At 47.6% G+C, this 13,252-nt stretch overlaps 1 protein-coding gene across 1 annotated transcript in view; it reads left to right on the top strand.

Annotated features, from left to right (window-relative positions):
* The window catches only part of POLR3A (RNA polymerase III subunit A), a 1,042,059-nt gene that overhangs the window by 749,799 nt on the left and 279,008 nt on the right, over positions 1-13,252 (top strand). The gene's annotated exons all lie outside the window — the stretch shown is intronic.

Raw genomic sequence — 13,252 nt, 5'->3', positions numbered from 1 at the left:
TTTAAAACCATTCGGCCGGAGGATCTGTTGCCCTATCTGTTGTCCCTGGCTCAATCTTGTTAATGTATTCTTCCATTAAGGTACGCCTAGCTGCAATCTCCAGGTACAACCGTGCTGCAGGTGTGCCATCCCTGTTGTCTCACCGGCTAGTGAAGGAGTTTTTGCGTAGGCTGTTATGGTATTTTTCACCTGTCCATTGCTCAGCACCAGCATGGGTGCTCAATGTGCTACTCGCAAGACTTATGAAGCTGCCTTTTCAGCCCATGCACCAAGCATCTATTAAACATCTTTCCTGGAAAACGGCGTTCTTGGTGGCCATAACTTTGTCCAGGCGCTTTCTTTTTGTTTTCTTTTTCACAAGGACAAAGCTGTTCTATGTACTAACCCAAACGTTGTGCTGAAGGAGCCATCTACTTTCTATCTAAATCAGCAGGTGGTTTTGCTTGTATAATTTGGCACACCGTCTCCAGCGGAACAAACACTGAACACACAGTGGATGTGGTGCGTGCCCTCAAATACTATGCAGTCATTCCGTACAACTGTCCTCTATCGCAAGATGGATTGCTGCCTGCATCTCCTTCTGCCATCAGCAAGCCGGCAAGCCACTTCCCGGCAGGCCCCAAGCTCACTGTACCCTAGCGGTAGGGGCAACCACTGCTTTCCTCTACGGAATTCCACTGCCTGACATCTGCCGTGCAGCCACCTGGAGATTAGTGCATACATTCACCAGGTTCTACTGTGTCAACAGATTCCACAGAAGAGTCTAGAGTCAGCCAGTCGGTTCTGCAGAACCTTTTTGCAGAACGTTAAGTCTCCAGTGGTTAGTTTTGCTGGGAGCTTGCCTCCGCCCATGGGTATTGTTGTAATACTGCTTTGTAATCTATTCACAGCATGTGAATCTATGAAAGATCCAATGCTGGAGAAGGAATAACTTACCTGTAACTTCGGTTCTCCAGCATTGGTATCCTTCATAGATTAACATGCGCCTCTCCCACATGGCTCGTCTTTTGGCTCTTACCGCCACTCACATGTACTGCCAAATCTGAAGATGGCCGACAGGGGAGGAGTTAAGGAGGTGTCCCTTTTGGCTGTGGGCAGTATGACCTAAAATGACTACGATAGAGCACAAAATTGACTGAAAGTTTAAGTTTAAACTGCTCTGTTACCGAGGATTCCCAGCCTGACGACGGGGACTTTTGGCACCTGTGACAGCAGTAACGTCATCTATGGTATTAAATGCCCATGTGGGAAATTCTATGTTGGACAGTCGACACGAACAGCTAAGTTGAGGTGGGATGAACACCGGTCCTGTATTCGTAATGCAAACACTAATTCTGCCCTGGCACGCCATTGGATGGCCAATGGACATAACGTGTCACAGATAAGATTTGTGATTTTGGAAGTGCTAACCAAGAATAGTCCTCATGAGGATTTATGCCAGCGTTTGAACCGCAGAGAAACATACTGGATTGACAAACTTGGCAGTTTGGTACCTAATGGACTAAATGAGGAGATTAACTTTCACTGTTTCCTCTAAATGTTTTCTCTGATTGTATGTCGCAATCTTTTGTTTTCTCATAGTGTATGTCACAATCTTCTGTTTGGATCAGATGGTACCTAGGTGCAGATGGCACCACTACACACATGACCTGAATGTTGATGGTCATTTGGAATGGATATAACTTCTCACATACACATGTAAATGATTCTCATATAGTGACCTACAGGCTGCGCATCCTGGAGTCTCTTCCAGGACCCAAGGTGCCGTCTTCCTGGACGACACCACAGCAGCATTAAGGGACACGCATATATTGCATAATATAGCCACGAGTTTTGGTTTTAAGGGGTGGTTAATTGTATAATTGCATTTAGGCACACATAAATACTGTGCTATATTTTCTCCCAACCTGTGTTCAACGAACAACAATTACTGTTAACATTTTATTTAATTTTATTCTTTCCCTTTGATTATCCCCATTAATTTTGATGTCCCGATTGGTTTACCATAAATTCATACGCGGGTTGCCCCACACTAAGGTGATAATCCCTCCTACACAGTAGCAAATAAGAACAGTTGAATTAGCTACTGTGGAGAATGTTCAAGTAGTTGTTTAACTTGAAGATGTGTGGTGTTACCACCACTTTTATAACATTGTGTATTTTTTATGTGATTTAATGCTTTTTTTATGTAAATGTTTTTTGATACTTGTGCTGTTTAGCAAATGAATTAAATATGATATTTTAAATATTGAATACATGTCATTTATGAAATTTAACATAGCCTTTATTTGGTGAGTGGGCTATGTAAACAGGTTTCAGATTGTTGTGGATAACGTATTGGGTTTATGTACATGTCTCTTCTTTCTTGATTAAATAGATACCGATTGGTTTACCGGCATGGTAGTTTTTGGTATTTTTTCTATTTCCATGAATTACGCATTTTTCTTTGCTTTTCATTTTTTGTGATGACTTTTTCTATAATATGCCCAGGATGTCCCATAATTATTTGTTTTCATGATTTTTAAGCCCATTGGCTTGCTTGCAGACACGGATCGCGGCTCGCGCTCTCTAGCGAGGAGCCGCAATCGCGTGTCACATAAAATGAGGTTGCTCGACAACGCGCCGATGCAACAAGGACAGTCTGCTTTCGGCAGACACGGAGAGAACAGCTCCGCACTGTTTCCTTTAAGCGGTAAGGCAGTTTCCACGCTTGCCACTACTCGATGCGTTACTATATGTTTGAAAGGCTCCTTATGCACACCTTCTTGTTTGCAGCCACTGCTCATCGAGCCTGGTGCTGCTGTCTGTTCTTTGAAGCTTAGAAAACGCCACTATTTACCTACACAAGGTAATGGACCATTTTCCCTTCTTAATTGGTTACTTGACACCATTTCTAACCGTGGTACTGATTTGTTTTCTGTATTTTCTTTATTTTTCCGTCATTTCCTGTCTTCTGATTCTGCATACGATACCACCGGGTATGTGCAATCTTTCACATGTTATTTTATGTTATTTTATTTAACCATTTGAATGATGACTGTTCATGTTCATGTTTACATACACATGCTTTGTTGGATATGGGATTGATTATATATGGACACTATCTATGTTATGGCTGGCACGATTGCATATATTATGTTTAAATGGATTAGACTTGCCCTGATGAAGGAATTGTTTACTCCGAAATGCATTGGCACAGTATAAGTCTACAGAGAGTGACTTGTGGCAAATTCCTCCTCACTAAGGACAATATTAGTGACTATTCGTTACTTTTTTACAAAAAACTTTGTTTTGAAGGATAAAACCAAGATTGAAAACTACAACAAGTTTGAATTTTTTCTTGAATCAGCTGTAATGGTCACACTAACTGCATTTAGAAAAATTTCAACTAACATAAAACCCAGATTGGGATTTCAGAGAGCGGCTGTATGAATGGGTGTTTTACCTAATCTTTTGCTTCTACTGTTTTTGGGCTTGGGTGTCTCCAAACCTTTTTCAGCCGGCTACTGTACATTGAACCATATTTCTTTAAAAAGACTCATCACATTAGAGACCTTTAAGGACACTAAACAGGTCTATACTCCCGTCGTGCCCACTCATTTGCTTCCTGCTTTTTTTTATCTCTCTTCATGTACCTGTGACCCTTGGATAGGGTTAGGTTAGTCCTTCCCTCTTTCCCGCTTGTTCGTTCTTCTCTTCTCCCCGCTCCGACCTGGGCTACCCACGTACCAGCTGTGTTGCAGTACTTGCTGCAATGAGGGTCCCTCGCATAAGTGGCAGCCGCTCTCTGTGGCGTGCTGCTCTTCTGCACTGGATACTAGTGGTTTTTATATTCCACTTGTGTGTCTCTCTCGTTTATAAAAAAACAAAGGAAGGCAGGAAGCGGCGGTTTACTCATGCTATGGTGTCCTGCATTCTGCGCTGTCTGTGCTCGCCTCAACAAAGGGTAGAATTCACTTTTGTTTCCCCGCCTAGGCCTGTTGGTGTTCCGGGTCTTATGACCCTCTTCAACCAATAGGCTGCAGCAAGGGCAGGTAGTGGAAGGGGGCAAAGGTGGAGCTTGGGATGCTGGGTTGCAGGGCAGGAGAGTGCTTTCCTTTTTATAAAAAAGGATGGCAGAATAAAATTAAAAGGAAGCATGGGTTTACTCATGCTATGGTGTCATGCATTTTGCATGGTCTGCAGTCTCCTCAACAAAGGGCAGTTCGTTAGTGACGGAGTTCCATGATTCTGCTGAGGTTGGCAGGATAGTGATGGGGGCGATACATTTTGGGTAGAAGGTGTTGAACGACGCATGTTCGCAGGAGATGCTGCCCGATGACACGTAGCATGTGTCTGAGCCTATAAAATCTGAGGTTCGGACCCTAGGCGGCAAAGCCCTCGCAGGACTAGGCCGCGGTGTTGAACGACACAGGTGTTTGGCAACAAAGTGGTCTACAGCACAGACAGTGAGTGCAGATGACTCCCCCCTCCTGTCTGCGGCGGGAAGTTGTGGGGAGTTAGCTTGCCCTGCGCTTCTTAGCCCTTCTGACTCTGCCTCTCCCCTAACTGCATCCCCCTATCTCCTGCGACCTGCCCCTCTGCCCTTGCCCGGGTGCGCCCCCTTCCCTGTTGATTCCTACCTGCGCTGCCCCCTCCCACACCACCTTGAGTTCACCTCTCGCCCCTTCCATCCCCACCAAACCCCTGCATCTTCTCCCTGCATGGTTCCCCCGCATTCTCGGATCGCATGCTCCACCCGCCGTTTCCATCCTTGCCTGTTCGTGCTGCACGTCCCTGACCCGGTGGTGCCTCACAATCCTTGATCGTGTGTGCCTCTGTGCCCCTTCCACCCTTGGCTTCGCTCATGACTATACACCCTCGGCCTGCGTGGTCCTTCGCAATCCTTGATCGTGTGTGCTTCTGCGCCTCTTCCATCCTTGGCTACGCTCACGCGTCCTCAGCCCACGTGTTCCCACTCAATCCTTGATCATGTGTGCTTCTATGCCCCTTGCATCCTTGGCTATGCTCGCGCCTGCACGTCCTCAGCCTGTGCGGTTCCCTCGCAATCCTTGATCGCGTGTGCTTCGCGCCCTTCCATCTTCGGCTCGCTAGCACCCACGTGCACCCTGCACGTCCTTGCTCGCCTGCAGGACCTAACCTACCGTTTTATTCCCTCACAGACCCTATTGATACGCTTTGTTACTCTGTGTTTCCCCTTTTAGCCCCTTTTTGCTTATTTCACTATTCAGTGTATTTGCGTTTTCGACTACTGTTATTTGTACTGCCTACCTCCATTTATTTTTCACTCTTCTTCGTATGTTCCCTTTGATCACTTTTCATTATCCCTTTGATCACTGTTCATTTATATAGTCCTCGCTCTGCCTGGTTGTTCCCTGCTCTGTCCTTCTCTTTCAGGTTCCCTCGTTCTGCTGTATACTTCTACTGCCTACTTCTTTGTTTTTGTTCACGCTCCCCTTAGGTTCCCTTGATTGATCTTCTGTTCTAGCCCCCGCTCTGCCTGGTTGTTCCCTTGCTGTGTCCTTTTTCCTTCAGGTTCCCTCTTTCATTATCTGTTACTGGTTTGTTTTCACATCTACTTGACTGCCCCTCTTTGTCCCTTGAGTCCATCGTCTAGTTAGCTTTATTTTACTAACGTGTCCTTGTCTCGTTCGGTCTCGTCTGCTTGCACCCCTCTTGTGACCTACCCTAGTGTCTCTCCCTCTCCCTTACCTTGTCACCTCCCCCTCCGCCTCTCCCTTCTTTCCCCCACCTCTGTATCCTCTCTGGTGCTCTGTTTCTCCTATCTTCTCTAACTGCTTCTCTATTGACTATCCTAGCTTTCTCACCAAGTCTGGTAGGAAAAGTTCAAAAAGGATATCCTGGTCTCCAACCCAGGCCTCCCGATCGCGGATACCTATGCCAGCGCTTCCTCTAGATAGACCCTCACTCGCATCCTCTTTGTCGGTCCTTCGCCAGACCTATGGAACTCCACATATGGTCTCTGTGCTCTCTCCTTTTTCTTCTTCTCCCATTAATGGTTGCACCCGATGGGAGGCCCTCCTGGCCCCCTCCCACTCCTCTAGGATCATCATTAATGTTTACCTAAATGCCACCGTCTTCAGGCCAACCTCCTCCTCTTTGATAGACGCTTTCCGCACCTTATCAATTCCTTTCCTCTCCTGCTGTCCCTTCTCTCCCTTCTACAGTTCCCTTGCCTCCTTCCTCTGCCACTTCTCTGGCACCCTCTTCCTTGGGCTCCTTCTACACTTCCACAGGGAATACCTCTGACTTGTACCCCACCCCGGAAGTCTTTCAAGAGTGGCAACTTTCTCCACATTGCCACTCTCAACTCTCGCTCAGCTGTCAAAACACTCCTCTGACATCTGCCGTCTCCTGGAAGAACTTGACCTTGATGTTCTCAATCGAGACATGGTTCACGGCCAGCTCTTTCACGAGTTTTGACACACTCCTCCCTGATGGCTACAAGATCCTCTCTGCGCCGAGATCCAACCATTCCGGTGGGGGTGTAGCCTTGATCTTCATGGAGTGGATTCCTGCCTCTATCATTCCTATGCAGGCCTACTCCTCCTCCGAATGCCAGGCCGCTCTCTCACTATGGTTACTATCTACCGGCCACCTGGTCAGGTAACTTCCTTCCTCTCTGAGTGGGTGGACCGCTCCTCCTCCCTCCTGGCCTTGACCACTCAACTCCTCCTCCTTGGAGACCTCAACATCCACTTGAATGCTTCCTGTCCCTCCTCTGGACACTTTCGCAACCTCTGCGACTCTATTCTTCCCTCGGGCCCGACTCAATCTGCAGGGCACACTCTGGATGTTCTGATCTCCTCAGACCTCCCCCTCTCACCACTCCTCTCTCCTGGAGTGACCACTTTATCCTCTCCTCTCCTCTAATCTCTCTCTACCCCTCAGGCCGAGCCTACCCCCACACTGCCACCCACCTTCTCGGTCATCCGACCCATGAAGCGTGTGTCAGTTGAGGCTTTCGCCGCCACTTTCTCTGCACCTCTTGCTGACTCGCATCCTGACACAGCCCTTTCCAACCTCCACTCTTCTATCTCTGAGACTCTTGATGTTCTCTTGCCCCTGTCATGAGGATCTGCTTTAAGCCCAAAGCCAGGTGCAACTCTTGGTATGACTCAGACCTTGTCACCCTTAAATGCAAGTGTAGGGTGGCTGAGAGGAAATGCTGGAATCTTGTGCATCCTCTGACAAACTGGCCTGCCGCCTGCTCCAAAGGCAGCACCGACTCTGTCATCACTAAGAAGAGAGCTCACATCCAAGCCTGCATCTCTGTGGCATCTAACAACTCGGCCGAACTCTTTAAAATCTGCAAGGAGCTGGCCAATCCCCTCCTAGGCCCTCTGCACTTCCTTGGCTTCACATTTCATCTCTAAAACCCAGGACATCCTGTCCACCCTCTCGTCCTCTATTCCTTCTCCCTCTACCTCTGCCCTCCCTGCGGCCACCTCTCCTCCTCCCTTCTCTGTCTTTCCTCTGTTCACCCCTGAAGAGGTTTCTAGACCAGTCCGATCTATGAAAGTCTTGTCAAAACAGGTTCCATCAAGGACCACATTGACACCCTAGCTCCAGCCTTGGCTGACTTTTGCAATCACTCTTTCGTCACTGGAACCTTCCCTTCACCCATGAGCACTCTCTTAAGAAACCCTCAGCCGACCCCTCCTGTCCGGCTAACTAACGCCCAATCTCCATTACTCCTTTCATGGGCAAACTCTTGGAAAAGCTGGCCATCTCCTAGCTTAATCTTGACACTGAATCTGTTGGTTGTCTCCACGACCATCAGTTTGGCTTCAGAGCAGCCAGAAGCACGGAAACTGCTCTCCTGAACATCCATGAAGACTTGTTCTCTAACCTCGATGTCAATCACCCCTCTGTACTCCTCTTACTCTATCTCTCCTCTGCTTTTGACAGGGTCAACCATGCCATCCTGCTCAACCTGCTCCGTGATAACCTGGCCTTGCTGACCTCTTTCCTCTCTGACCAAACCACCAAGATCCAACTTGGGTCCTTCCTCTCCTCTATCTCATTCTCTAACTGTGGTGTTCCACAGGGGTCTAACCTTTCTCCCTGGCTGTTCAACCAATGCCTGGCAACTCTCGCCCACTGCATTGCTGCTCTCTGCTCCAACTTTCAGTGCTATGTGGACGATACTCAGCTAGCTTTCAGGCTCCCCTCAGCCGCCTCATCTTCCTCTCTCATCCCGAATTGAGTGGTGTGCCGCTAATGATCTCTGCCTTAATTCTAGTAAGACAGAGATCCTCCTCATCGGCACACCTGCACCTTCCTTTCCTGTCACTCTCTGGCCACCAGCGCTGGGCCCTCTTCCTGCTCCCACCTGTGAGGCTAAGAACCTCAGGGTCATCTTCGACTCCACACTCTCCTCACATCTCTGACATCTCTAAGAAGTCAAACTACCAGCTGCACCTCCTCAGAGGTATACTTCCTTTCCTCACCTTCCACCAGAAGATCACTGTCTCCAGAGCTCTGGTTCTCTCTAGACTGGACTACTGCAACAGCCTCTTTCTAAATATTCCTGCCTCTAATCTCCGTCCTCTATAACTCATCCAGAACAGGACTGCAAGACTTGTTCTTGGCCTCAAGCCCAGGCATCGTATCTCTCCAGCCCGGAAATCTCTCCATTGGCTCCCAGTGGCAGCAAGGATCAGGTTCAAGACCCTCTGCATTGTCTACAAGGACTTCTGGGGCCTGGGACCGCAATACCTCCAACTCTTTCTTCCTAAATATCTTCCAACTCAAGCTCCTTGCACCTCCAACTCCTTGAGGGTCAGTCGCTTCTCCAGGCAACAAGTTGCGGGCAGATCTTTCTTCGGCTGGCACCTACCCTTGTAACATCCTCCCTGCCTCTCTGAAACATGAGCAGAACCAGCTCTGGTACCTGAAGCACCTCAAGACCTTCCTCTTTGCTTCTGCCTTCTCTCTTCCTCTCCCCTTATGATCTCTTGTCTGATACTCCACTGGTCACTTATCTTCCTTCTGAACTCGGGCACAGGTCCCTGCCCACCCAGTTGCCCTCCAGCACTGCCTCCTGGCATCCCCTGCACTTCTGGTCTGTATCTGCAACCCTACAGTCCCCTTACCTGCACTATTGACACCTATTGCCTGCACTTTTAACAATCGCACTTGCCACCTGTTGGCTGCACTACTTGTTTGTTGATCCTGTGTCTGGCACTTGCCCATCCCCCGCCCCCAAACCCCATGCACTTCTCCCATCCCCTCTCCCCTGCACATGTGCGGTCTCAATGTCACTAGGCCTAGTAAAATCGCTGTTTTTGTCCTCTCCGTTTCCCCTCCCTTGCCTTGTTACACCTTGGAACACTTGTGTATATGTGCGTTATAAATGCCATATCATATATATATCATATCATGGGCTGGAAGGTGTCCCATTTGTTGGATTGATTGGGTGCAGGGGTGTGGGTGTGGGAGAGAAGAGGGGAGCCCTTTTTGAGTTGATGTAGTCCATGAGGGAGTTTCCTACTGCAATGGATGGCAGTGTGGATGTTGGGGAGGATGGTTTGGAGAGAGATTAATGGTTGGCTTTGGAATTGGGTATGGCTGGTTTGTATTTGTTACGGCAGAGTTTGAGTGGTGATCCGGTGATGGGGCTAGGTTCTTTTTCCTGGCTCTTTCTAGGCACCTGGCCTCCTGTTTCATAGAGATGAGGGAACTGTTGAACTATGATTTATGGTGGTGGCTGCAAGGCTATTGTGATTTGAAGGGGGCAATTTTGTTGAGTTCCTGTGTGATGACGGTTGTAGTGTAATTAGGAGATTGGAGGAATGTGCGTGTGGGGAGGGAAGGGGTGGTATGAGTGGTGCTAAGGCTGTGTCTGTAATGTGTTTGCTGGTCTGGCTGGAGGTGATGAGCGTGTGGGGCAGGTTGGGGGATCATGTGCGGCAGATTGGGGGATCATGTGCGGCAGAGTGAGCATGAAGATACACTGCAAGCAATGATAACCTCAGATAAGTATCATCCCACAACTACAATCGTATACATTCACCATTGGGGGCGGGGAGAGGGTTTGTCTCAAAGAACACCAACACTTTACCTCCAGAAACAGTTATGCAATAGTTGGTAGATTTAAGATCAATACTGTAAATAACTGTTTACGGTAAAGTAAGTGTGAAAAGTAGAACAGTCTTTCAAAACTAGTTTAGACAGGTGAGTCAGTTTGAGAGAATACAAAACAAAAACAAGACAAGGTTCCTAGACATTAATAAGTCCAGCCCTGCTAAGAATTGAGACCTAATGCTCAAAGGTCACAGGTTCCACAAAATATACTTAGCAGGCGGTTTACTATTGGCTTGTGAACAGGAGTTGGCAAAGCCAACGGTTTAGAGTAACTTTTCCAAAAGATGACATAAAAGGTAAGTAAAGTTCTGACAGGTTTCTCTCCCAATCCCACCACTATAGAGAAAGTGGGGTAGGAATAGCCATGCAAACTCACCCGTCTTACTCCGATTTCTTCAGCAACCACATGAGGGGTTCTTCAATCCACTGGGACCTCCTACTTGTGTGCTATGTTCACTCGAGGGAAGTCCAGGGGCCGTGGGTGCCAGTCACTTTTTTTGTCTGGATTGGGTCCAGTTAGTCTGTGGTTCCACGATCTGGTGATACGGTTTCCGAAAACTGGACAGCTAGATACCCTTGGCATGATAGATTGCCACAGGACATACGACCTCAAGAGCCCTGCAGGACACAATGAAGACTGTTTGCAACAGAAGTCGCAACAATCAGGCGGTGACAGGTGATCCTTGTGTTGCTAACAAAGGAGCCCTTCACAGCTTCTCTTCGTTCAGGAATGCTAAATCTTCATGAACCGCTTTCGTCTTAAACAAGCTGAGAACCAACAAGGTTCCAAGGATGCAATCGGAACGGCATCGGCTGCAGCGAGGTAGCCCAGGAGAGAGCTGGTCAGTCCACCATTTGGTCCAGGAACACTTTAAAAGGTTCAGCAGGCATCAATCCTTGTAACAGGGATCGAGAGGTTGTTCCCACCAGCCCAGGGGTTGGAACACTGACAAAGGCCTTCTTGAGCTCAGCAAGGACTTTACTGGAGGCAATGCTGGTCAGCTGCAACGGTCGTCCTCTGGTCTTCAGCAGGCTGCACTTATTCACACGGGTCTTTGCTCCAATGATGATCTGTCGAATGGCTGTATAATCATCCTTTTTTCCAGGATTTGCAAAAGAGTTGCCACCAGGTGCACCAATGGTAAGGATCTGTACCATTCAAACTGGCACGGGCTGTCCAATCATGGACAGCCTCTAGCCACACATTCTGCCCATCAACAGAGACATTTTGTGGCTCGGATGTGGACTGGGTCCAGATAGAATTATACCCCACATCTGGCCACACAGACCACCGCTTTGCCTGGAAAAGGGCTTTTTTGTTTATATGGCAATTCTGCCTCTGAGAGTGCAGGAAGAAGGTCAAAGTACAAATGGCCAAAGGTCAGAGGAAAGTCTTGTGGCACTGCCATTTTAGAGTATATGGTACTCCTTATGGCATTATGCAGTCAAATGCATAAGAGCTAGCGTAAAGCCAAAAACATGGTAGAGCAATATCAGCGGCCACCAGCCCACCCTGGACACATTGTAATTTCAACCACAAAGGTACAAAAGAAAATGTTATGATACAGGGTATCCTTACCACACTTCATTTTAAGGTGATATGTGTAGCTTTAAAAATATGTCACTAAAGGTAGACATGCCTGATTTAAGTTATCGCAACTGTACGTCACCAACAGGGCACATATGACCCCGCACAAAATATCCCAGGCCCATGGGATGGGTCAGCGGGATTACCCTAGATGTGTGGAAGATAAGGTAGACATTATGCACATGTTCTGGACCTGCCCAGTGGTTTGAAGTTTCTGGTGCGAAGTTGCAGATAAAGAGGCTAAGGGAGGAATTGAGATGCATGCCTGGCCTCCAGAGGCCTGCCTATTGGGGAAGGTCCCGCGGGGGAAGAAACATGCAACACACTTTACCAAGGTGAAAGTCTTGATATGTGTGCTTGCGAAATGCAGGATCGCAATGTCCTGGAAGTCTAGAGGGACCCAGTGTTGAAGCATGGTGGAGGAACTTGCATAGATGGGTGATTGTAAAAACCTCTGTCTGGCACAGAGCAGTGTATAGAGGAATGAAAGAGGTGAGCGACGATGTGAATTCATGGAATTCCTTTGACGCAGGCAATGTTTGCCCCTTCGGACGAAATACCAACGTAGATTAATAACGGCCGGTGTATGATCTTGGAGATTTACTTTATACATATAAGTGCACCTGGGACATAAAGACATGCCACCCTTGAAGGATTAAGGGGATGTAGGACCGGAACTGTACAAGCAGGAGTCATTGTAAGTTTCCTTTGGTTGTTTTTGCTTTCATTGTTTGGAAGGCCTTTCAAGTATTGCATTGACCATTGTGACTGTGAGAAGCATGCATACTGTAAGGTCACTGGTTATATTTGTTGTATGTTGAAATGAAAAAAAAAAAACGTTTAAAACATTTTTAAAAAAGAGGACGGTGTCATTATTGTACCTTTTTTGCCAGTATGTGTTCCGCAAAGTAGCCACCTAAACCAGAGGGAAAGAGGAGGAATAGTGGATGGATGGTAGACCTTTATGTAAAAAGTGAACCAACCTATTCTGTTTGAATGAGACCTTCTTTACATGGTGTTTTTCCAGTGTAGTACTTGGGTATAAGGTTCAGCAGTGGTATGGCAGAAAAGCATTATTCAGGCTAGGCCCTTTATTGTGGACAGGGAATCGGCCTCCAGGAAAAGCGTCTATGTTGCTGATGCTGGGTAAGATCTTCCAGGCAAGGCTTAGTCCTTGCTAAGACTTGGTAGCAGCCTCTTTGGAAGCTAAGTTCATTGCTAGGACACGGAAGGAACCTACAGGCAAACCTTCATTGTGCAGAAACAATGGAGTAGGCTTCAGGAAAGGTCTAGTGGTTGCTCACATGGGATGCAGCCTACATACAAGGCCTGGTCATTGAAAGGACCATGGAAGGATGGCTTAATTCTGTGTTATGCTTAGCTTTCGGGCTTCAATGCTAAACTCCTCAGCTAGGTCAGTGTTCCTATGACACCACCGATAGGCCTGTTCTCAGCTTTAAGTCCTCATCTGCAGGCTCACGATGCACTTTTCTTGCAGTTGGGGCTGCTAAGTAGCGTAAGGGGAGATCAATGCTGACACCACTCATTGAGCTG

This window comes from Ambystoma mexicanum, chromosome 8, assembly GCF_040938575.1.
Source record: "Ambystoma mexicanum isolate Mex_15411 chromosome 8, UKY_AmexF1_1, whole genome shotgun sequence".
Classification (NCBI taxonomy): Eukaryota; Metazoa; Chordata; class Amphibia; order Caudata; family Ambystomatidae; genus Ambystoma; species Ambystoma mexicanum.
This window is presented reverse-complemented; position numbering and strand designations above follow the sequence as displayed.